This window comes from Pseudopipra pipra, chromosome 13, assembly GCF_036250125.1.
Source record: "Pseudopipra pipra isolate bDixPip1 chromosome 13, bDixPip1.hap1, whole genome shotgun sequence".
NCBI classification, from domain to species: domain Eukaryota; kingdom Metazoa; phylum Chordata; class Aves; order Passeriformes; family Pipridae; genus Pseudopipra; species Pseudopipra pipra.
This window is the reverse complement of record NC_087561.1, coordinates 15,489,801-15,513,859: the sequence shown is the minus strand read 5'-3', so window position 1 is coordinate 15,513,859 and position 24,059 is coordinate 15,489,801. Positions and strand designations below refer to the sequence as shown.

Here is a 24,059-nt window from a genome sequence, read left to right as displayed (position 1 = left end):
TGGGATGAGGCTAAAAGGGTGAAATATTAGCTGAGAAAATGACAATGTTCTTTGTTGGTGATTTATTCTACCTTCAGTTAATGTGTTTTCTTAAGCCTTTGGATAGTGTCATCTTCATTCTAAATTGTTAAGTTTCAGACATGCAGCTATATTATTAAAAATTCCTTTTGATAGAATTAGACTATCATTACCAGGTAATGAGAAGAACATTACTGACTTTGTGAGGAATTATGTCTTCCAGGATTTTCATCTAAATTAAACTTTGGTCTGACTTAAAAGAATAAATTGCCTCTGAAGTCTACCGTTTCCTTGGTGATATTTTTTATTCTTGTGTCATAATGCAAGTGAAAGAAACATTTGAAACTTTTGTAAGATTACTTTCCAATACTGCAAAATGTGAAGATCACACAAAAATTGAGTGATGCCAAATGAATGGAGTAGAGAGTATGCAATTTTGACTAAAGTAGGATTAAATAAGTAAAGGTTAAGTGCAAGCAGGACATGATAGAGTGGGGAAAAAAGGAAAGGAAAAGTTTCACTGTGCTTCTCATAACTCATACGATTTCTCTAAGTCACAGATAATTTATATAGATCATATATATGTGTTGTGCAATCCAGAGTGCACAGAGAACTAATGGACCGGGGTTTAAATGATAAAGATTACTAATAAACACACAAGGAAGAAAACTAGAAATATCCTTTTAAATTAGATGAAAGTAATTTCTGCTTGAGAAAACCCCACTCCAACTTCCTTGGGCTCCATACACCCCAGAGATTCATATTCTCTTTGTCTCTCTTTCCATACTATATATAATATTTTAAAATATATGTATGTGTAGACACATGAGTAGAAGGGTAAATGGAAGTACCATAGGACAAGTTTGGGAGTCCTACACAGACATGTATTAATATGGCTTTTCTACATTCCCATACTTTCTCTGAACTTCTTTCGTTATGTGGAATTTGTAATAAATAAAACACAGTCACTACCTTGTAGAAAATCCATACACCAAAAGACTACATGAAGAGAATAAATTATTTGACAGTTAAGAAATCCAATCCAAAGAACTTCTTCACATACCTTGTGCCTGCACACAGTGGATAAAAACTTTATGAAAATCTAATAATTTTCCAGAGAGGAAAATGAAATCAAGCATTGTCCAGAATACATTTCATTGTATAAAAAATACCTGCTGTGAGTAGAGCAATGGGGAGCTTTCAAAGCAGTTTGATCTGAAAACACACCAATATCTTTAAAGAAAGACCTCATTTCAATATTTACACTGACTAATATCAATGACAGCAGCATCTCTTTGAAGGGAACCTCCTGGGTGTACCTTTGAGAACTCCCATCACTGTGTGTGCTCGTCTCCTTTGTACCTTCAGAAACTTCCAGAAGCAGAGCTCTTGAAGGCACATATTTATTCTAGGGCAGAGTGTTGCTGTTTTTTCCAGGCAGTTTGTCAGGTTAGTGTCACCCATTTGTAACTGAAGAGTCGTCCTGATCAGAGCTCCCTCTTTAAGGATCCAGATGTAGAATCCCTCTTCACGGGGCAGATGATTCTCCATCACGCCGACGTTATTTTATGACGATGTGTTACAATCTCGGGGAGAAAAGGTCAGGGCTGGCACTGAAAGAACAGAGATTTATTATTCAGAGGGAGATTGCATTGCAGCCCATAAAGCACTCAGTGCTACCATTAAGACAAAACCTACAGTCAGAACAGCAGCAATACTACAGTCCAATAGTGTTTAACTCCTGCCCCAGCAAGAAGTATGAGAACCATCCCATTTTTAAAAGCTGCAGTTCTGTGCCTTCTTATTCTCTCTTAATTAAAGTCATAAACAATAATTTGATTAATAATGGCTAAAGCCACTGTCCAACCTTGGTTTTTCTCCCTATAGTCCAATATTCTTTCAAATATTAATGAAATATTAAAGGGTTTTTTGTAAGATCAGGACAGAGAGAGGGAAAATTAGCCAAACATCTGTGATTATTACGTTGCAAACCTGATCAAGTACATCTTATACTTTATATTTTATGTGGACATGTTAAGAAACCTGAGAAGACAAATAAGCCTTGATAAGTCATCCTTGTACAGAACAGCTCAATCCATATCCTAGGAAAAGTATTCACTAGTCTGGAAACATCTACACTGAATTGGGAGTCTAATTTTGAATGAAATCCTGGGAAACTGTGTGGACATGCACAGCAATGGAAGAGCCAAGCAGGAGGGTGCAGTCACAGGGACTAAAACAGTAGGAGGAGATGAGGTGCCTCATCACTCTCTGCTAACCAGGAATGTGCTTTGGGAGACCATGGGCTGTTGGGTGTGTGAGGACCCAAAGTCCTTTTCTAGACAGAACATTAGTTTCTTTCAGAAGAACTCCTTCATTATGAGTTGAAATGAAAAAATGATGACCTGTACCTAATTTGTCCACAGTTGAACATTTACTTGGACTCTGCACTGATGGCAGCAGGGAAAAGGGTTGTGGCTGGACTGAACTGGGTACAGCCCTGATTCCTGAAGGGATAGACAGGACATCCTATTGCAATACAGCTTGAAGGATAGTAGGGAATAGCAGTGAAAAAGAGTACTGCTACTATAAATGAAAGTTCTTTGGTTGTTTTACCTCATCACCCCAAAGCACTCCTCCAGATACCAGGGACTTTTTACTCATTTTCACCTTATTTTGCCAGTGCACTGAATCCTTCACCGAAATGGTGCTGATCCTGCTGAAACCTTTGCTGAGTTCTAAGCAGTGGTTTCCCACTCAAAAATGTACCTTAATAACACCTTTTACATTTGTGTGTAAGTTACTTTAAAAACCTTTTACAATAGACATGATTTTTTTTCTTCTAATCTCTTGAAAGCCTTCAATTAATGGAACCTGTTATTTCACGGCATGCATTAAAAATATTAACTTTTAATTCTAATCAGCATCAATAGGGCATTTCTTAAATTCACACATCCATCTTCATCAGTATTCAGCAGAAATACCTTTTTAAAAAGAAGCCAATCCTAAATGAGAAAATCAAGTGTGAAAATATTTAAATTCCTTCAAAATTCCATTTGGGGAGCAAAAAGCCAGAGTTATTTTATTTATTCTTGAGGAATGGGAAAGGAGACAAGGATTTCTCTGCAGTTATCTGGAGTTTGGAAAATCTGAGATTATTGAGGATGTCAAGATAAGCTCTTAGGCTTTAAAAGACTAAAAGACTTCTGTGGAACATAGAGGTCTCATTACAGATGAGACAGCTCAAGTAAATCAAGCCTAAGCAGCCAAGTCCAGGATGTTGTAGACCAAGGAGGGGTTTGTTCTGTTGAACACAGTTTGCAAGCAGCAGCTCTACTATTTGGGAACTTGATAGCAGTGGAAGAAAATGCATGAAAGTAATAAATTGGAGTGCTTTAAATAATGTGTGACCTAATATGCTGCTTTAAAATATTAAAATTTCAAGTTATGAAAGATTCTTCTCATACCTGATATACGAGGATGTTTCAGCAGCTTCCATTATATCTGAAATAGATGCTTGGAACTGCTGATCCTGATAACTTGACTGAATTGACTGTAAATCTGGAGAAAATGTACCCCAAAAACTGGCTGGCTACATAAGGGAAAATCCACAGAATTGTTGAAGCACACTACAATAGATGCTAAAAGCTCACTTTTATGATATGAATGCCAAAATACATATTATTCATTACATGTTGAAAGACAATGTAAGTAGGTTATGAATTTACATCTTACATTACAATACAGTATTTATGGTTAAGCTGCCTCTTTTTTAGCATGGTAACTTCAAAATCCATCAAGATTTACACTTAAGCCGACAGAGTTCAAAGAAAAATTTAAGAAACAGGACCCTCTAAAAGCAATTCTTGTCAAACTGTGTGTACTGAAATCAAAAAACTACTTATAAGTGATAGAGTGGTAAAGACAAAACATTCATCTAATCATCAGAATATATGAAGCACATCACAAATCTTTCCAACAGCTGGTTTTTTACAGTAAAAATAATCTGTAAAAAAATTGTTTTGTTTGCTGTGACCATCCAGGAGTTTATTTTTGTGGCTGGCACAGCTACATATTTATGGGAGGGCAGAAAGACAGATTTAACACTGTTCTGAGGCCAAAAAGGCACAGATTCCTCAAACCTGCTACTAACCTGCCTTGGATAACCTCATCATTCTCATGCAAATTAAGTTCAAAACATAAACATTTTGGGGATTAATTTGAAAAATCATTTTTATGAATATATATATATTTTCTTTATCAAACGAATTACTCCTTTCTTTTATTGTACTTTTTATTTTTTATGGTTGATATCCACTAACCAAAAGGTTCTTTGTAAAGTATAATCTGGCCTGATTTTGGGGCAGCACTATTACACCTTTGCCATTCAAGAAAGGCCTCTCTTTGAAAATCAGTCCCATCTTACCTTTTTGATGGTTGCCATCTTCCAGATCCTTTGGGTTTTAAACAAATGTTGAAGACACGTTTCCATTTTGTGTAAATTGCTGCTTCCTTGTTTGTGCTGCAGTTCAGACAGATTTTGAAGCCCTGACTTCAGACTCCAAAGCTCCTTCACATTAAGTCCCTTGGCACTTCAATCCTGTTGACTTCACTAATTAGTTTCTCAATCTGCTCTTTTGGAATTAGAAACCTCAGTCACCAACCTGTTTTTGTTTATCCTTCTATTTAACTGAAAATGCATCATTTTGTGGTTATTTATTCCAAGGTTATTCTCTTTGACCAGCTGATAATGCACCCTCCTGTTGGTTCCCTGAGTGCCCAGATGAAGGAATCTGATGCCTAATGCATCCCACATCCCATAGTTTCTGGTATTATTGGCAGTACTTGCTCCAGTTGATGTGTGCAGATGCAATTCTGCTGTAATGACACAGATTTGGTAGAATTCCTCTCTCCATAACATTAACAATCTCAGCATCTATTTAAATCCATCCATGGAAAGTGGAGCAGAACAAAACACTGACTGGGAGAATGTTCTTTCACAATCTTTCCCCAAAGTGGTTTTCTGATTCTTACCTCCATAGGGCTGTTTTCCCCAAACTGTGCTTCACCAGTCTGCCACTGCCTCTTTTGCTTCCTTTCAAACCCAACTGTTTGAAAGGACAAGTATTCCTCAATTCCTCTGTTTTAGTCAGGATGGCTCTCAAAGAACACTTCTATTGTTGTTTTTTTAAAACCAAGAAGATTTGACACAGGAAAAAAACCCCAACTCAACGCTGTTGGAGTCAGATATTCCCGTACAGGAATACGAACTGGAACTTAATAAAACGTGAGGTCTGTCTGTATCTATAACATTTAACATGTTATTTGTACAGTGTCGTTCCCTTTTTGTAATATTGGTAAAAATATCCCCCGAAATGTTTCAATTTAAATCCATACTCAAAGGACTCGTGTAAGTCTCCTGTCACGGTACAAACAGGAGAAGGGTGTGTGTCTGCACCTTGTGCCACACCACAGATATATTTATAGCATATACCACGAGCTACAGATATATTTGAGGTACTTCCTCCTATTTGTATATCTGTGCATATGTTTGAGAAACTTGAAAAGGTATAATTTATCTCTAGTTTTTCTGGTTCATGAACAAAAATGAAAACAAAGACCCTAAAACCACTGAATGTGTTTTTTAAAGCCTTATTTTAACTGTAATTTTAATTATCTATGTTTCAGAACTCCATTTTCTACTCCACCTTTTTTTTTTTTTTTAAGTTTTTGCTTTGAAAAGTGAAAAGCTTTTATTCAATCTGGTGTCCTGCTATAATATATAAAAAGACAGAGTAGGTATTTGTTATTTCTCACATTATTTTCTTTGTATTTGTGTTCAACACATGAATGTGATTTTTTTCTGGTCTTTTGTTTGATTCACTTACAGGTTGATTCTTCCCTCTAAATAAGATCTCATATTTAATTTTATACATAGAATGACCCATGAAAAGGTTGTTTTGATGACACTATTTAAAGCACATTAATGGGGTAATATATGTTACCATAATCTATGTTATATTCATTTCTTGTTGGAGTTTTGAATCGAGACAGGAACTGACAAAATACTGAGAAAACATTTTGTAAGGAATTATTTACTGGATTCTGGTACCAAGATCTTTATGTTTTGGCCCTCGGTGCTGGCTCCAGGGTAGGTTACTGTCCATCTGAGATTAACTGTTTTCATCAAGAGAGTTTAGTATGCATATCACAGTTTAAAATATAGACATTTCCAACCATTTAATCCTTTTGCATCTTAATATTGAACCAAACTTTACTTCATATAATTGATCTATAAATATCTTAGAATGAAACAGTCAATTCAACCAGGATCAATTTAAAATTTCCTTTTTAAGAAATTAAAAATGCCCCCACACTAACACAACCTCTTTAACCCATAAATCTTTCCTATTGTCCTAATTTAAGAAACTTCTCTCTTTTTTTTTTTTTTTTGTTGTAAATCAGAAATCAAACCTTTTGCATATTCACAGTTTGGCAGCAGAAACTGATGACAAAAGCACCTTCATTAGTTGTGTTACACAACTGCATTTGTTCTGAAACAGGGTAAGGGACTGTGCAGAACATCAAGGAGGCACAGACTTGAAACAAAACATAAACATATAAGGAACTGACCCTTCAGGGTGATCTTTATGGCAAGATAAGGGTTGTCATTGAGAAGAATTTGAACCAAATATCATGTAGGAATTTTTGTCACAGCCTTGGAAAAAGAGAGATTTGGAAACCACAGAGCAGAGTGGTCATGAGCAAGTCCTGGTGTGGGATTGTGACTGCACAGACAAAGGCACTGGGGGGGCTGGACTTGACATTGATTGCTCATTTTCTTTTGAGCTTGAGATGAATTCTCAAACACTTGCTGAGATTCAGTTCCCATCCAATGGCAAGTGTGTCATTGCAATTATTTAATTTTAATGGCTGTTTCAGACAAAAAACCTCCACTCTTTTTAAATCAAACAGAGCCCTTTTAAGCAGCACTGCAGAACATCAGCTGGTTGTTAATTTACTATATCAGAAGACCTTCAAGTCTTCACAAAAGCAAAAACTTGTTCCATTATCACAGTCATTTCATTCCTAATCCTCAACTATAAAGTCATATCATCCCCATGGCAGTAGCAGAAATATTCATAGTCTCTCCATATTTTCAAATGTGGGGTTTACTTAATAACAATCTACAACAGATAACAAATAAATAAAATTATTTTTAAACATGCCATGAACAGCAGAAGTAAATAAAAAAATGAATAATCCACAGTGCAGTTATCTTCAACTAAGTTAACTTTCTATCTCCAGCTAAGTTAACTTTATGAACTTTGTCATAGACAGAAATCTGTTACACAGTACAGTGGATTATATGTTTGAATGTAATAAGCAAGCAGCAAACATAAAGTTCACTATACCTGGGTAAACTCGTGGCAGTAAATATCCAAAACCTGTCCTTCATTATGCTGAAAACACACATATTTGCACAATGGAAATGAACATTTTTGGAAGGCAACTATTTATCACTGTGACAGAACTGTGCCCGAATCCTAAAGATTTTCCTATAGAATTTTTTTTTTAATTTGTGTTGTTTGTTTTAGTGTGAAAAATGGCACAGAATGGCACAAAGATGTTAAAATGTTTCTAGTTTACCTCTGCAAGTTCCTTGATTTTTGGATCAGCAGAATAATCACCTGTAACTACTTTCAACCTCAAGAATACTTACCGAGTACAGATCTTAGCCAAAAAGCTGATGAAACCAATCATTTCAGAGCAGAATCTCATTTTGCCCTTAAGTTATAAAACGATAGTGTGTTCTCCATTACTACTTTTATTTAAGTCTTCCAAAATTTCAGCACCTGAAGACCAAAGCTTTGCAGAAGACTGCAGTCTCCACACCATTTCGCTGCAAAACATCCCTGTTTGTCCCCACAGTCATTCCAAATGGAAAACAAAGCCCGTTTCACACATCTGACAAACTACCTGCATGCTGAGACTGCCCTTCCTCTGTTTGATCACATTTTCCAGCTTCCAAGCTGCTACTTCTGCCTTCTATTTTCTCTTTTCCCACCTTTTAACTTAACAACTTCAGCAAAATTTCAGCACAGTTTTTCACACTAATCCAATCCCAGCTTAATATTATTTAAAAAAATAAATTAAATTTATATGTGACAAGAAAAAGAGCAATAAAAGAGTTGCAGAGAATTTGAATAAACCATGTCATTGATACTTTTGATTTTAGAAGCTTAAAAGCCTCCAGCATTCTGTAACGTGCTTGGGCACAGTGTCTATTGAAAGAGAAACTGAAAATAATATGGATATTTTCATAGAGGCATTTATAACAGAAAACAAGTCTAAAGACACAAACCTTTGCTAGAAGCAAAAAAGCTGATGTGGATTACCTTTGACTCCTCTTTCACTTCATTGGCAGTACATGATAACATACGGTTTTGACAGGAAAATAAAAGGAATTAACAAAATGGTAACTGAAGACTTGTTCCAACTTTAGATCCCAATTATAGCCCACATTGCTTAAAGCAAGGAAATGTGCAAACATCTAACACAGCTGAAGAGGAGAGATCTAATGAAAGAGACAACATGACACGAGAACACCAAGGCAGAAGCAGCTAATTAAACCCGTACAACTGTGGCACAAATGAATTATTAAGAGAGGCAGAAGTTAGTGATAAACTTGTAGCGCTTTTATGCTGAAAGAAGATTTAAAATTAAACAACCTGTAAATACAAGTTTTGTGTAGGGCTGGGGGGCGTTGAGTGGTTAGTATTGCATTTATTTCTTCCACTGTAACCTACTGTGCCATCCAAGCTGCACATCAAAGATTGCCCTGGCCAGATCCGCCTCTGGGCTAAAGGGTTTTGATAAAAAGTTGTGTAGTGCATGCTGGGAAATGCTTTATTCTTTGGAAGATAAACCTCCCTCCACCATTATTATTAACAGCAACCAAGCGTGAGGATATTTCAAAGGCAACATTCATTTCACTTACCATGAAGGCTCATTCTGTAATTAAAATAATCTGCAAAACTTCCTACTTGACAGGAAGGTATCTACTACTGATCTACAACTTACCTACAGGACAAAGCACAATGAACACCAGGAAATGAGGGACCTGGCATGGATCCTTAATGCTCTTAATTTTTGGCATGTGGAGTGCAACCACAAAGAAGTAACATGGCAATAAGTTAATTTAACCCTGGTAGTGTCCAGGGCCAGGTTGGACGGGGCTTGGAGTAACCTGGTGTTGTGGGACATGTCCCTGTTTATGTCAGCAACTTGGAACTGAGTGAACTTTAAGGTCCCTTCTAAGCCAAACCATTCTATGATTCCATGATTCAAGTTCCACAGTTACCACTAGAAAAGGGCAACCAAAGGGCCACGCTCAGGCATGAATGGGAGGATCCACATCTCCACTGGGAACAGGAACACAGGCTCTGGATCTGGGACAGAGCCGCTGTGGGACAAAAGGAAGAGCTCCTATTTCTGGACAATGGTATGGCAATCCAGGAATGCAAATCTGGGGAGGGTGACCATAAGCAACTCTCTGTTATGTTGATCTACTTGTTCCCCCAGTGTATTTTTAAAAATTTTTACAGAGCAAAAAATCTAAATTCACGGGGCTTGGGGTGTTTTTGACAAACTTCCTGTTAACGTTTTTGAAAATGTGCTGTAATGTAGAAGAAAAGCACTAAATACTTGCACCAGTATTGCTTGGAAGGATGTTTTTTATGTGGAGGGTTTTCTGCAAGTTGCTGAAGTTTTTAAAATAGTCTGTAACACTCTCTCCTTTTGGTATTTCCACAACAGTTACTTAAACAAACTGATAATTTAATCATGTTAATGATTACACAACTCCACTGAAATCAGACTTAATCAGAGCAGCTTTGTGCATGCAACACAGATGATAAACCCCTATAATCTAGGACTTTGTATGTGCTCTGTACCTGCTCTGTCAGAATTACAGGAAGATATTTTTATGTAAAGAAATCTCTTTAAAATAAACTGCTTTCTAGATGGAGTGGAAATCCATATTTGACTTCCAGGCTTCACTGACCAGGCAGATATCACCTCCCTCTCTTCCTTCCAACCTGAGTATTTCGTTATTTGGTGAAACAAAAGAATGTGCAGAATAGAAAAATGGTTTCCACTGTAATTCATTGTTGTACAACTCACTGAACTTTAAAAACCATCATGGATTAAACTGCCCCCCAGATGACAACATGTCTATTTACAATGTAGATTTAACTCCTAAAATGTCATTTAGTCTTCTGTAAATCTTTTCTTCAAACACTGATTTCCTTCAAGAGAGATTTAGAGTTCACACTGAAAGTGCTATGGGAAATCTTAGACTATCTCAAACACTTTCTTTTTTATATCTATAAAACAATCATCCATTGTATATAGGTATTTTAAAGGACATTTTTGGCAAAAACCTGTATTTCAGTGTAATTAAAATACAGCAAATGCTTCAGAGCTATTTTGTGTGGGTCATTTAAACTTATCACCAATTTCTTTGATTTTGAAGAACAGAACATTTAATATCAGACTGTACCACTGGCAAATCTCGTCTTACACAGTACCTTTCTGAAATAAAGTAAATCCTAGATCTCATTTCGCTACAGGAAACAGAAGAATTAATTGTGAAAAAAAATAAATCCATTTGAAGAGAGTACCAATCATTGTATGTATGTTTGCACAGTAGGTTGCTTATAAACTTAAAATAAAAGACAATACTGAATTTCATTACTTAAAAAGTCTCACATTTGGACACCTGTAAAATCTCTGAAATTAACAGCAATTTTTCAAATTACTTATTAATTTATAAGCAGTCACCTTCCACTCTGGCATATAGGAAAAAAAAAGTAGATTTTAAATGAATAATTTAGAAATTTTAAGACACATCACAGCAAATCCAAGTGTAATGACTTAAATTTCTTGCCTTTTTCTGCAAACTATTTCATGTTTTTTTTGACAATCTATTGTCATCAGCAGTATCTTGCTTTTAAAACTTCCTGTGGAGAAAGGTTTCCTAATGGAAAACAATGAACTACTTTTCCCCCAGTAACTAAGTTGTTCCTCCCCATCTGAATGGTTACACCCTATTTTTGTAAGAGCAGATGCTTCTTCAGTTGTTTCTCTGACCTAAAGGACTTAGTTTTTTGCTACTGATCATGTTTACTACACAATTTCTCAAGTATTTTTCATTTAAGACCCTGAAAAAGCCAAAATACTCCTTAAAGAATTCCCTATATCTCTGAAATGGTCACAAGAGTGAGAGATTTTCTACCCTAGGTTTCTTCCTACACTACCTTTGCACTGTGTCTGGTTTTCCCAGTGTCCCTGAACATCTGCGTGCTCTAAAGAGAAACAAGAAGTCCATTTCCAAAACTGATAGATCAGGAACAAAACTGCCAAACACTTCATTTTTTTGCTTTCTCAGCTGGTTCATCATGTTTTTAGCCTCTGACATTGTGGTTCTCTTTTCACAAAAAAATGCATTATTTATTAATAATTAAATTCTTTTTCAGGACTGACTTTCTTTCGCCTGGTATAGTCAAAGATGTTGTGATTAAAGACAACTGCGAAGTTGTCACTTGTTTGATAATCAGTAATATATGTAATTAATTTTTTATTCAGTTTTTGGGCATGACCCAGATACAAAAAAATAGATCAAACCTAAAACCCCCTTGTAAGTTAATTTGATACTGAGCAGTATCAAATTAACTTTCATTATTCAGTGGCTTCTTGCTAATTTTCCTGAGTTAAAAAATAAGCAAAACATTTTATATTCCTCTACATCCATCTATTCTTATTGCCAATTGGAGCTGTTGCAATTATTCTTCTATAAGATATTTTTAATTACCTTTTTATGTGTTTGAAAAAAAGACTTGAAGGAAAACTTTCAGGAACTGAAACATAAACAATTAATGTTACAATGATCTCTCCTCACTGGGGGCTGAGCAACACCTTGGGATTAATGAAAAGGTACAAACTACATTAATATTTGAGAATACTCACAGGCACTAGAATATTCCAGAGGGAAAGTTGTTGTAGGCAAATGTTGCCTGGTGTTCAGAATGTCCTGTTCTGGGTCCCAGGACTAAAGAAATGGTGCAAACTGGAGAATCCATTAAAATTCTTCCACTTTTTCAAACCTTGCCTGGAGGAGGCCACAACCAACACAAATTTACTTTCAAAGGCTTACAAATATAACTGGAATGGGCATAGTTTTATTTCAATTAATCTTAGTATTTAGCCCTGGCTTGAGAAAAAGGATGAAATGAGGGACCTCTACAAGTCATCCCAACCTAATTTTTTCTCCAGTTCCAGCTACATGATGCTCTACATTGAGGTATTTCTAAAATATTGATATATGTGCTGTACTTGAGATTCCTCTTTGGCTCCTGGTGATTTCATGGCTCACTTCCTTTTTTCAAGGCACTTTCATTGATATTAATGCACATCTTACATTGTTTTTAAGCTACATTCTTCCATACCAAATCTCACCATGGCCATTATACTTTGCATAGCATTTTTTCTCAAAATTTAAAAAAAAAAAATGGCATGCATAGCTCTTTACGATTTCTCCTCCTCTATTCATTTATTCTTGAGGAAATGGGCAAGATTCATAATTTCAGATCTTTTTATTTTACTTTTCAAGGTATAATGCATAATTTAAAAAGGAAATATAGCTCTAAAAGTTGCTGTTAAGGACCATGAAGCAGAAAAATAATATGTAGTTCCCTTGCAAGGTTTTTATCTTAACAGCATTACTAACTGTGACATTTATCCTGCTTAACCTCACCAAATGTACCCTAGGGAAATGTCAACAGAGTCTTATGGTTTTAATACAAATGAATTATCAAAGAGTTTGAATAATGTAATCATCTTAATGTATTCAGTTTTTATAATGAACATCTGTTATGGGCAGAGAGAAGCAAAGTGACTGGTTAATGCAACAATTAAATAAACAATTAAACTCAAAAATTAATAAAACTGACTTTACAATTTTAACTATTTCGAGTAACAACCTGAAAAGACTGCCACTGAAATATTCCTCATATCCCTTATTTCTGTTGGAGGATTTTTTTTCTTTGATGGAATTCATATATGTTTTTTAGATGCTTGTTATGAGTATAATCCTGTTTACAAAGACAGCTTGTTCCCCGCATAGAAATCTTTGCCTTTGAGTGATGCATATTTGTGTTCTTAAAGTTCCTGCCAAATCTCTTACTTTACATGCCTTTGCCAATAATCCTTTTGCAGTGTATTTTCTGTCAACTCCATTTATTAAGAGGGTTGTTTTCAAACATGCTGCTTGCATGCATTACAGTAATTCTGCTCTCCTGGGAATACATTCTCTAATTATCGAGATAGTCTAACAAATGTCTCTGATATTTACTGCTATTATGCTTTATTCTGGCATTATACTTCATGACCTGAATATAATATCTGGAAAATTTACATGGATGAGAAATAATTTTGCAGTTTGTACTCTTCTGAGCCTCATTTTATGAGTAATTCCAAGAAATCATAAATATTTTGTTAAGGGAAACTTGCTGTCATTTATGATTCAGAAAATAAACATCCTGTTTCATCCAAGTTCCTGAATGACATTTCACTCTGAACCTTGTTCCTACACTGTAATTGGTTTGTTCTTTTGCTCCTGAAATGCTGCAATTCGAATATACTTTAGGCACACTTGTCAGCTTGTCATCACACATCCAGACAGACAGAACAGTTTAGGTCCTGAGCATGCAAATCTGCTCTCTTTGAGATTATACTCCCAGACATCCCTTGCCAGGCTGGTGCAAGGCTGGATTCATCTGCTGTTGTTTGATGCCATTTGCTTGATGGCCACTATTTGCCATTCACAATTTGTTAAATAGGGATTCTGCAAGCTGCATTCAGAATAACATCACCATGAAAGCTATCACACGATTAAAGGTCCTAATTACTCTTAGATTACCCCCAGAATCGCCATTACAGACAAAAATCTTGACTTCTGCTACAACCACAACTTAACTGGAGTTTAACATAGGATTTATTTTTTCCTGCTCTTACTTTTTATATTTAGTTTTCAGATTTCTCACTGAAATCCACATCCTCAATGTCAGTGACTGTGTCTAGTCAGGTTATATAGCTCTGAATGGTATTCACAGCTTCTGCTGCATTGACTGGGAAAACCTCAGAATGGTTCTACCTGAATTAAGGAAAAAGGTCTGCACTGTTGAGGTTTACATGCTAAGCTCAGGGGGTTCAAGAAGTTCTCTGCCTCCTGTCAGGATTCAGAATTTGTAAACAGTTCTAGAGTGATTGACCTTCTCTTGATTTAGAAAGAATGAGTGTGGTAACATACCTGAAAAACTCTGTTTTCTTTCTATATAGAGTCAAAACACAGGTACAGTAGGCAGGTTCAAAGCTGCTTTAAACGCACGTTTCAAGCTGCTCCTTTACCACCACCCTAAAAACCTTCCTATTGAAAATCTGACATAAGACAATGAAGATTTCAAAGAATGGCAATTAGAGTATGATAATTATTTCCGCACATGAGTGGAGAAGGCCCTTGGAAGTGAGGAATGCTGGCTCCACTGGTTGCTCACCCTTTCATATTCAAGGGAATAACTGTGTCTCACACATGACAGCTCTGAAACCTGGGCACACAGGCGAGTTTTCTCACAGGGAAAATCAGTCATTTCAGTCAAGAGCTCAAGGAGAAGTTGCTGCTGTCAAAATCACATGAAGATATGCATAATTCTCATTCTTGTATTCACATTCATCATCACATAGAAGCATGTAGAGCACCCAAAACAGATGTCTGTGACTCTGAACATAACTCATTCTGTCTGCTGGCATTGATTACTGAGTTGAGGATGCCCTCACCTGTCTGCCTGACTATGGTTTTCTTTTCACTTCACTGTCTGGTTAGCACAATCAACCCTGACCTTTACTGTGCTCTGTATTCTTTACTATCCCACTGTTCAGTCCCAATTCTTCTGAAACCACTGAACCATCTAAACTCTTTCAGCCTGACCAGCTTCTCTAGGGGAAAGCAACAACGTGCTTTTCTCAGGATCTCAGTTTTCTGTGTAATCTTTTTTTACCCTATAGCCAGATTATGTTGAACTCTTCTAGGCATGGTGATACTTTGGTCATCCACAGATCCATACCTATGAAGAGGACAAGAGCTTTGGGTATCAGGTATTGTGTGAGCATAGCTGGTCTTTCCTTTCAAGTAGTAGGGACCTGGAATAACTACAGACCTCCCCCCCAGGGCAAGGTGTGAACCAGTCTAAGCTGTAATATAACAGTACAGTGTTGTGTAAGAAAACAGACCAGGATTTAGATAAATCTTCCTGGAGCACTTGGAAGCACTGTTTGATAGCTGTCTCTTCACATTCAGGCAGAAATTAGAAGGATTACACTTCTTGACACAACTAACACTAACTGTCTGTATTCTGCCCCAGTTTTACTTTAAATGCCTTTTGTGAACTAAGCCTTGGCCTTTTAAAATTAATTATCTTTAATTACCATGTTCACTCCTCTGTCCTCTGAAAATTGTCACTTCATTTTCTTTGTTCTAATATTTGCTTACTTTCCCAGTAAAACGTGACTTTTCACAAGGAAATTCTCAGTGGTACACAGGGTATTTCCAGCTAATTTCCTTAATACCCAAAGGATGCACATAATCTGGACTTTCAGAAATGAGTGTTAATTTTTTTTTTCTGTATATTCCCTCCTTTGATCTTAGTTATTTTACAAGGTCAGTTCTAAGCGTAACTCCATAAATTTTCAGATACCTCCTCCAATTTCTATGTCCTTCAGCATTAGCAGTTAAGGGAAATTATAACCCAGCTTTTTTTTCCTGTGCGTTATTTCTCACTTCCCAAAGATTTCATTGCTGTGTTCCCTGGAGTTTCATTTTGCATGCCAGAAACCAAGATTTCTTTGACATAATACTGCCTCTCCAAATCTCTCTTTTACATGGCTCCTTCAGTTGCTCATTTTCATTTTCATTAATATTCCATTTCTATGAACCAGCACATTAGATTTCAGTAATGCATCGAAAATCACAATTGGTGTCACCTCCTCTGCCTCTGCAGTCTATTACTGCTGTTTGTTCCTTCTCTTTCCATACAACCATTTTAATACATTAACATAGTCTCCATTTTTCTTCTAATCTGATTTCTGTCTCAAATAAAACAGTTCTGAACAAGCTGAAATTGCCTGGCACATTTTAGCCCAGGTGCCACTTGAACTCTGCTCTCCTTCATCACCTCCTCTCACCCAAAACAGGTCTTGAAGGCATTAATGTTCATGCAGACCATGAAATAAACTCTTATTCAGAAAGAATTCATTGCTGAAAGGGATAACTATTTGTGCCAGGTAAGGTTTTGTGCCTTTGTGCTTTGCTTTTCAGTGAGTGTGTTAAAGGCAGAAGGGAAAGGATCACCAAGATTTTGACAGTGACAAGTGTATCAGTTAAAGATAAATGAAATAATTTTAATGCTTGAAAATTAAAAATAATCCATTTTTTAAAGATTTTATTAAAAATAATAACTTGGTGGTAGTATTTGGTATAAAGGATTATAACATATACACTGAATAATGGCAGAAAATCCAAGAAGTCTATGTGTGATAATGAGTCTGTAACTTTAATTGACATTCAAATCTTGTTTAAACATTGGCCTATTGAACTGTAAGTCTCTCTATTTAATTGAGTTTAATGCTAAAATAGGAAATATATTTTAATTTTAGCAGTGGCCACTAAAAACACCAAAAAAGATAAGATCAGAAATCTCAAGGAATTTAGAACCAAGGGTTTTTTTAACTCTGTACGCCTGATTTTAAATTGCCTCATCTTTTTGAGGGCCTCATTATCTCTGTATGATTTTTCACTATTATATTTTGTATATTTTTTACTGTATCTAGTTCTCTGTCCTTTCTTGAAAGCAGAGTTGAATTTACTTTTCAAAATCATGTAAAAGATTCATATGATTTCTCATAAATATTACGAAGCAAGTAATTTCCTTTAGTGCTGCCAAGACCAAGAAAGGAGAGAATGTCTGAGCAGACTTTTCATCCTCCTTCCAATGCAGAGTGGATAATGAAGATTTGGCAGGAGAAATAACTTTATCTTTCCAAAAAGTTTCACTTACAAACCTATATTTTTCACTTATGGATTCAGCTAAAGATCACTCCTTAATATTCTTACAAAGTCTTTCCTATAAAAACATTCACCATTCTCCAAATCATTCAGTTTAATACCAAGACAATTCTGCATCTGGGTTCTATATAAACTCTGCTTAGAAAAGCAGATGTAACTACTGAGTAAATAAACCAAGCATCAGAGAATTCCTGAACCACTGTCCAATGAAGTGTTTGGAAAACGGTCTTTGAGATACTGTAGAACTTTTGTTACAGGGTTAGATAAAAAGATAAAACATTTAACAAAACCTTATCCACAACAAAACTGTGGATAGAGATATTTCATCATCACATTAGCAAACCAATGCATCCCTAAAGGTTCTGTAGACATTTAAATTATTTTGACCTACACAGGTTTTAAAGAACGCATGTGTTCGACCCTTACACACAAAGCTGGATTTAATTCCAAGTTGTTCTCTGTATTTTCTCTCAATATTTCCTGATATATATGTGAAACAGCACTGAAATGTGTCTTATTTCTGATATTTCTCTGTCCCCCACTTCTAATTCCACCCCCTTCCTGGGTACTGCCCACCACCCTGTGGGCCAGAGCAGCAGCTTTGGATGCACAGGGACAGTCTGTGCTTGCTCGAGAAAGTTGTCTGGGGTTTTTACCTTTTTCTCCTTAGGCTCTTCCTTTTTTTATTTTAGATAATTACACATCACATTTGTCCGTGGATTGGTAACTCTAATGAGTTTCTGTTTGCCAAAGCCACCGTGCACCACTTTGTGTCCTGACTTCTACACTTATCTTGCAACTGGAAAGGTTAAAGCAGAGATCAGCCTTTGGACTCTGGTTTTGCTTTTAAAATGGGAATCTGTCAGAAAGAACTGATATTATCTTGAGATTTGCACTTTAGAGGTACATAGCAGACTGGGATGAAATTTGGTCACTTAACTCTTCCATGACTTAGTGGGAAAATGTAGTATTGGTTAGGGGATAGAGGACTCCAAATCTCCAATAAAATTGGAAAATATTACAGTGGATTATTGTATTTTTGATCACACAGTGTCTTTCACTCACCAAAAATAAATTAAAAAAAAAAGAAAAAAAAAAGACAAAAATCTTCATACCTCTTGAATTCAGCAAAACTGTGACTATGAGCAGCCCATCAGAAGGATCAAATAAAACCCTCCACAGGAAAACCAAGAGGCTTAGCTTGCTAAGCAAAGAATTAGTCATAGCTTCTATCAAGAAATTGATTTATGATACACAAACAAACACATAAAGCTTTCATCCACCTCAGAGCCCACTTTTTAAGAGGAAAACTGAACACTGGGAACAGCACTCTCAAAACAAACTAATTTTTGACCATTATTAAAATAAGGTAAAATTAAATGTTCATAATTAAAATAAGTAAAAATTAAATTAAATAGTAAATTAGAGACTAGATAATTAATGCATTCCTTTCTCGATACCAGATGTTCTTTTCTTCCCAAAGCCTCAAATTTATGAGGAAGGAGAAAAAAAAAAATCTCAATTGCTGATAAACAGATAATTAGAAGCAAACTAGGCTTGAAATTAGATTATATACTTTTACAAGAGGCTGTATACCTAAAGAATTATAAAATAATTGCAGGGGGAAGAAGGTAGGCTTTAATTTGTTGAAGCACAGGATGAGGCAGACTTTCAGAGCCCAGGCTTGAAATGAGAGCCTTTTGTAGTACAAAAACACGATGAGACAGCCTTTCATAGCATTTCAAGCTTTTCCATAATATATTGTCATTGCAGCCAAAGAACCCGTCATATATGATAATTTTCACACAGTTCTGAATAAGAACCTCAAACAGATCAAAAGGAAACTTTCAAGTTGCTTTGTGGTTCCTAAATATATTTAGAGATTGCTTTGTCTCATAAACAATAGCACTCTAAGCACTTCAAAAAGAAAGCTGTTAGTTATGTTACCTAACAAAAATAATGTTATTTACTGAAAATAGTTTACAACACTTACAGTGGATGGAAACAATTATGTAAACAGCAAAACAGTGGAATGACTTTGTAAAGCTTATTGTACAACAAGAGCCACATCCATTAAAGTTACGGCTGAATTTTCTATTTTATTGCCTTTAGTTCTCTTGGATTAAATGATTGAATTGTCTCAGCCCTGAGAACATGTGATTTGTTAAATATTTGAAAATATTTAAGTATTAGACAGCACAAACCCAGTAATTTCCTCTGATAAATATCCTAGAGAAAAAAAGCTGGTATTCATTATCCTCATAACAGTCACCATTTAAAAGCTGCTCATTGCAGTTAAGTGCAGGTGCAGTAAAATATATCACTACATGGCAGTAAAATTTATCACTATATATCAGCAAAATATATCACTATATATCACTTGTTGACAGGAAAATATACCTCTAAAACTATATATGGAACTTCATGCATATTTGCTGTATGTGGAACATCAAATGAAGAGCTTTTGCAGGGGTAACATCTAAGACAAAGCCAAGGCTGACATCAAGTGAGGAAGTACCATATAAAAATGGTACATATTCCCAAAAATATTCTGATTAAGGAAATTATTTATGTTTTGACCTGATCAGCAAAGAACAGTGAATTTTGCACTGTTTTTCCATTTTCCATACTGTCTAGTTCCTGCTTTAACACACCCAAGCTTGGGCAGTCTGTTCTCATGGCTCGCACTTCACTAACAGGAAATGGGTCCCCAAAGACGGTACAACCCCAAAATTGACATTAATTGGTAAAGCAATTTAGAGCTAGAAAGAAAAAGCTGGGCTTTTTCTATGATGACATTTGGAAAATGAAAAGAAGAAGTATTTTTTTCAGTGTGATATTTCCATTTTCTTACGACAAATGTGAGCACCTTGTGCTGAAACACAGAACACAACTCATTCAGGGTATGTGGAAGAACATAAAGTGCTTTTCTTTATTAAAAATTTTATAGAAGCTGATTTTTTTTTCCATTATGAGTGGATCCAAATCCTTATTTCATTTCACGACAAATGTTGGAGGAATTTACACTCTTAGATTCCCCTAAATGCTGTATGTTGAAAGATACTGTGCTAACCATATAATCTTTATCACTGTTACACAGGGAGGTTTTATTCATTTTAAATCATCCAGATCCCAAAACAATAATCCAAAAGGCAGACTTAACTGAGTTCCCTTGGAAGCACACCACTCAGATTATTTTCTCTAAATCTCTAAGGCCATTAGCAGAAACCTGATAAATGAGAAATAGTACTGAATAAAAAGGATGTTACTGCAAGGCTATAATTTCATTTTATAGAATTTTTCTAATATTTTAAGTTTTTAATAGTGCTAAGATTAACTGAGTCATACTTCATTACATTACTTTGCTTCAAATATTTTACCTCTTGATTTCATTAATGGAAAGTATTCTCTTTTGTGAACACTTTTATCATTGCTATCTTACAAGACTTTCCCTAGCTTTTACAGTTCCATAATATGTACATAAAATATCCAAATAATTACCAGTTTTACTTTTGCAATTTGGATACTAATGGATGTTACTGGATATTCCAAAAAAACCCCCATTTTACAAATTAATACCTTTGTGGTAGAGGTACACATTCAAAAAAGAAAAATCCCATATTCTCAATTATTCTTGGTTCAACAGTTCTGTGTGTAAACATAGACAACACATATGGCCAACTAATGAAAAAAAAGTCTAAATAAACACCTCCTTTCAAGTTCCAACATAATCCTTCCTGTGCAAAACAAATATCTACCAGGAGCAGCTCCAAAAATCTCAGATTAATTTCCTTTATCAGCATAACTCCATTTGGAATCCCCACTTGTAAGGCATGTTCCTCTTGGTCAGCAATGCTCCCTATTCCTGGATATCAAACAGGGCTCCTGCTCTAATCTAATAGTCCTTGTCCTTTGCCAGGTGGCACTGGGACAAGTCTTTCCTCTGATTTTCTCTCCCCCATCAGACAAAAAAAAGGTGGCGGATCACTATTTCCACAGGCTTGGAAGGATGGTGGTGGCTGCTGAACCTGGAGTGTGTCCAGCTAATGGAAATCACTTTACAGAAAAAAGCACAGTAATGATTGAAGACAAATTTCCAGCGTTTGTTCTGGAATAGTTTTCACTGCATGCCCAAGGGTTTGGATTTTTGCTCTCTACTCAGTATCTTTATCTCAGCCTCGTTTTATCTCCCCTTTGAAAGAGGGATTTCTATCCTTGTCTGTTGAAGAGCTTTTTATTGGAAAAATCACAGAATTATAGAATGGTTTGGGTTGGAACAGACCTTAAAAGCTCATCTCATTCCAACCCCCTGCCATGGGCAGGGACACCTCCCACTATCCCGAGTTGCTCCAAACCCTGTCCAATCTGGCCTTGAACACTTCCAGGGATGGGGCAGCCACAGTTTCTCTGGGCAACCTGTGCCAGAGCCTCCCCACCCTCTCAGGGAGGAATTTTTTCATAATATCATGTCTATTAACAGATTTATTTTTCCTAAATTTTGCTCTGTTTTTAAGGTCTTTCTAATAATAAAAACAAAACAAAACAAAAAAAAAAACCAAATATGTATAACTTTAAAAATAAAACTGCTTGTTCAAATATGGATTTACAAAATACTTATACATTCCTTTTCTACCAGAGCCCTAATAATTAGGGGTTGGGCAACATTTAATTAGCTTGTCAAGTCTAACTACAAGCTCTTACATATACTTTTTTCCTTCAAAAGAATTGTATCACAATTTTATAATCTGCCTCTTCACAGGCTGAACCTTCCTACTGAAAGCAAATGATTTTATTCCTTCTGGAAATGTGAATCATGTAGTAAATCCCATGCCATATAAATAATACCTCCTGGACACAGACAGATCAAACATAAAAAGTCTAAGACTTAATCCTCATCCCCAGACAATGCAGGCAACTTTAGAAAGCAAATATATCATGTGTCTGAAAAAGGCTGATTCTGTTCCAAAGGTAGCAAGACACAAACCCCACTGACCCCCATTGTGGCTTCCACACCAGTTTATCCTTCTTTTTACAAAAGGATCCTTGTGCTGTCCAACAATGTTGTGTTTTTAACAGTACCATAAAGTATTTACAAAGATAATTACCTTGAAGCTGCTGAACTAAATTGAGAAAATGCTATTTTTACATTTTTTTTCATTTCTTACTTGTCCATAAATGCATGCTCAGGGAATCATAGAATTATTCAAGTTGGAAAAGATCATGTCCAACCACCAACCCAGCATCACTACCATGTTCACCATTAATCCCTGTCCTCAAGAGCCACACTTCCAGGGGTGGTGACTCCATCACTGGCCTAGGAAGCCTGTTCCAATGCTTGATAACCCTTTCCATAGAGAAATTCCTCCTATGTCCAACCTGACTCTCCCCTGGCACAGCTTGAGGCTGTTCCCTCTCCTCCTGTCCCTTGTTCCCTGGGAGCAGAGCCCGACCCCTGGCTCCCCCCTCCTGTCAGGGGGTTGCAGAGCCAGAAGGTCCCCCCTGAGCCTTCTTTTCTCCAGGCTGAGCCCCTCCAGCTTCCTCAGCTGCTCCTGCTGCTCCAGCCCCTTCCCCAGCTCCGTTCCCTTCCCTGGACACGCTTCAGCTCCTCAATGTCTCTCTTGTCCTGAGGGTCCCAGAAGTGCCCCCAGCACTGGAGGTGCCCCAGCAGTGCCAGCACAGGGACGGGCACTGCCCTGGGGCTGTGACACTATTCCTGATCCAAACCAGGTGCCCTTGGTCTCTTGCCCACCTGGGCACACCTGGGCTCACGTTCAGCCACTCTCCACACACTTCTCACATGATCCTCCTTGATCTTTCTTTGTAGTAAAATGTGCTGCATATGCTTTGAGCAGCAAAGAGCTGAACCTCCAGGTAACTTTAGCAGCTTAAACACTTTATTAAAACTTCATTAAGAAAAATAGCAATGATTCCTGGCTAACACCATACTGCAGATGAAGAATATTACTGTTCTGAGGTGAATTAATCATGTGCAGCATCTTTAGAAATGCTCAATGCAGTTGTTTTTTGCTTGAGAATCATTTTTGGCATGCCAGTGCTCTATTCCACATCACATTCTTCAGTAAGACAATGAATAATCCTTACCTAAAGAGCAATTACAGATCCATAATTTCAACTCGTTCATTTCCCTTAATGAGAGAAAGCACCAAGGGCAGAAAATATAGGCAACCCCCAACTGCCATTAACAGTAAATGAGATTTGTAGAAGTAACTTATTTGAAACTTAATCTCTCTGCCTGCACTGCATGTGTCTGTTATATAATTAATATATGGTTTTATAGGTGTCAATATTCTCCTATTTCTCTGTAGGTGAAATGTCTTTACCTCTTATGGGACCATAAACAAAGTTGACAAACACCTACCAAGCAATTCCAGTGTTGTCCTCAAAAGAAAAGCTGATCCATCCAAACATCCTGTTTGGAAAGGTGGTGTCCAGCCTGCAGGACCCATTTCACAGCGTCCAATCCAGACCAGACCCTCTGGGTACATCCTGATTTTCTCCCAGAGGAAATGCTCTGAAACTACCTCAGAAAAAACATAGGATGTACCCCCACATCCTTTGTTCAGCCCAGCCAAGGAACTTTGGTTGGCAGCCAAAGTTCCTTTGTAGACCACACAATCACTTTTTACCTTTCTAGAAAGTTTGATTTTGCTTAGAAAGAATTTCTATATGCTAATTTTATACATAATAGTTTCCAGAATGCAACATGACATATGGGAGCTTAACAAATTTCATAAATGCAAATGCTTATCACAAACAACGTTAACAGAGCTTTGAAACTTGTAATTTTGCTTTCTCCCATCTTAGCCAGCAATGTGCCTCTGAATGCAGAAAAACAAAACTT

General features: G+C 36.5%; 1 protein-coding gene and 1 long non-coding RNA gene across 2 annotated transcripts in view; one reads left to right on the top strand and one right to left on the bottom strand.

Moving 5' to 3' along the window:
• KLHL4 (kelch like family member 4) overlaps window positions 1-24,059 on the top strand; it is a 378,510-nt gene that overhangs the window by 245,428 nt on the left and 109,023 nt on the right. The window lies entirely within an intron of this gene.
• On the bottom strand, window positions 1,002-3,762 carry LOC135421201 (uncharacterized). Its single transcript, XR_010433900.1, has 2 exons — window positions 3,486-3,762; window positions 1,002-1,631 (listed from the first exon to the last, which is right to left on the bottom strand). It is a non-coding gene; the product is annotated as an uncharacterized LOC135421201 (long non-coding RNA).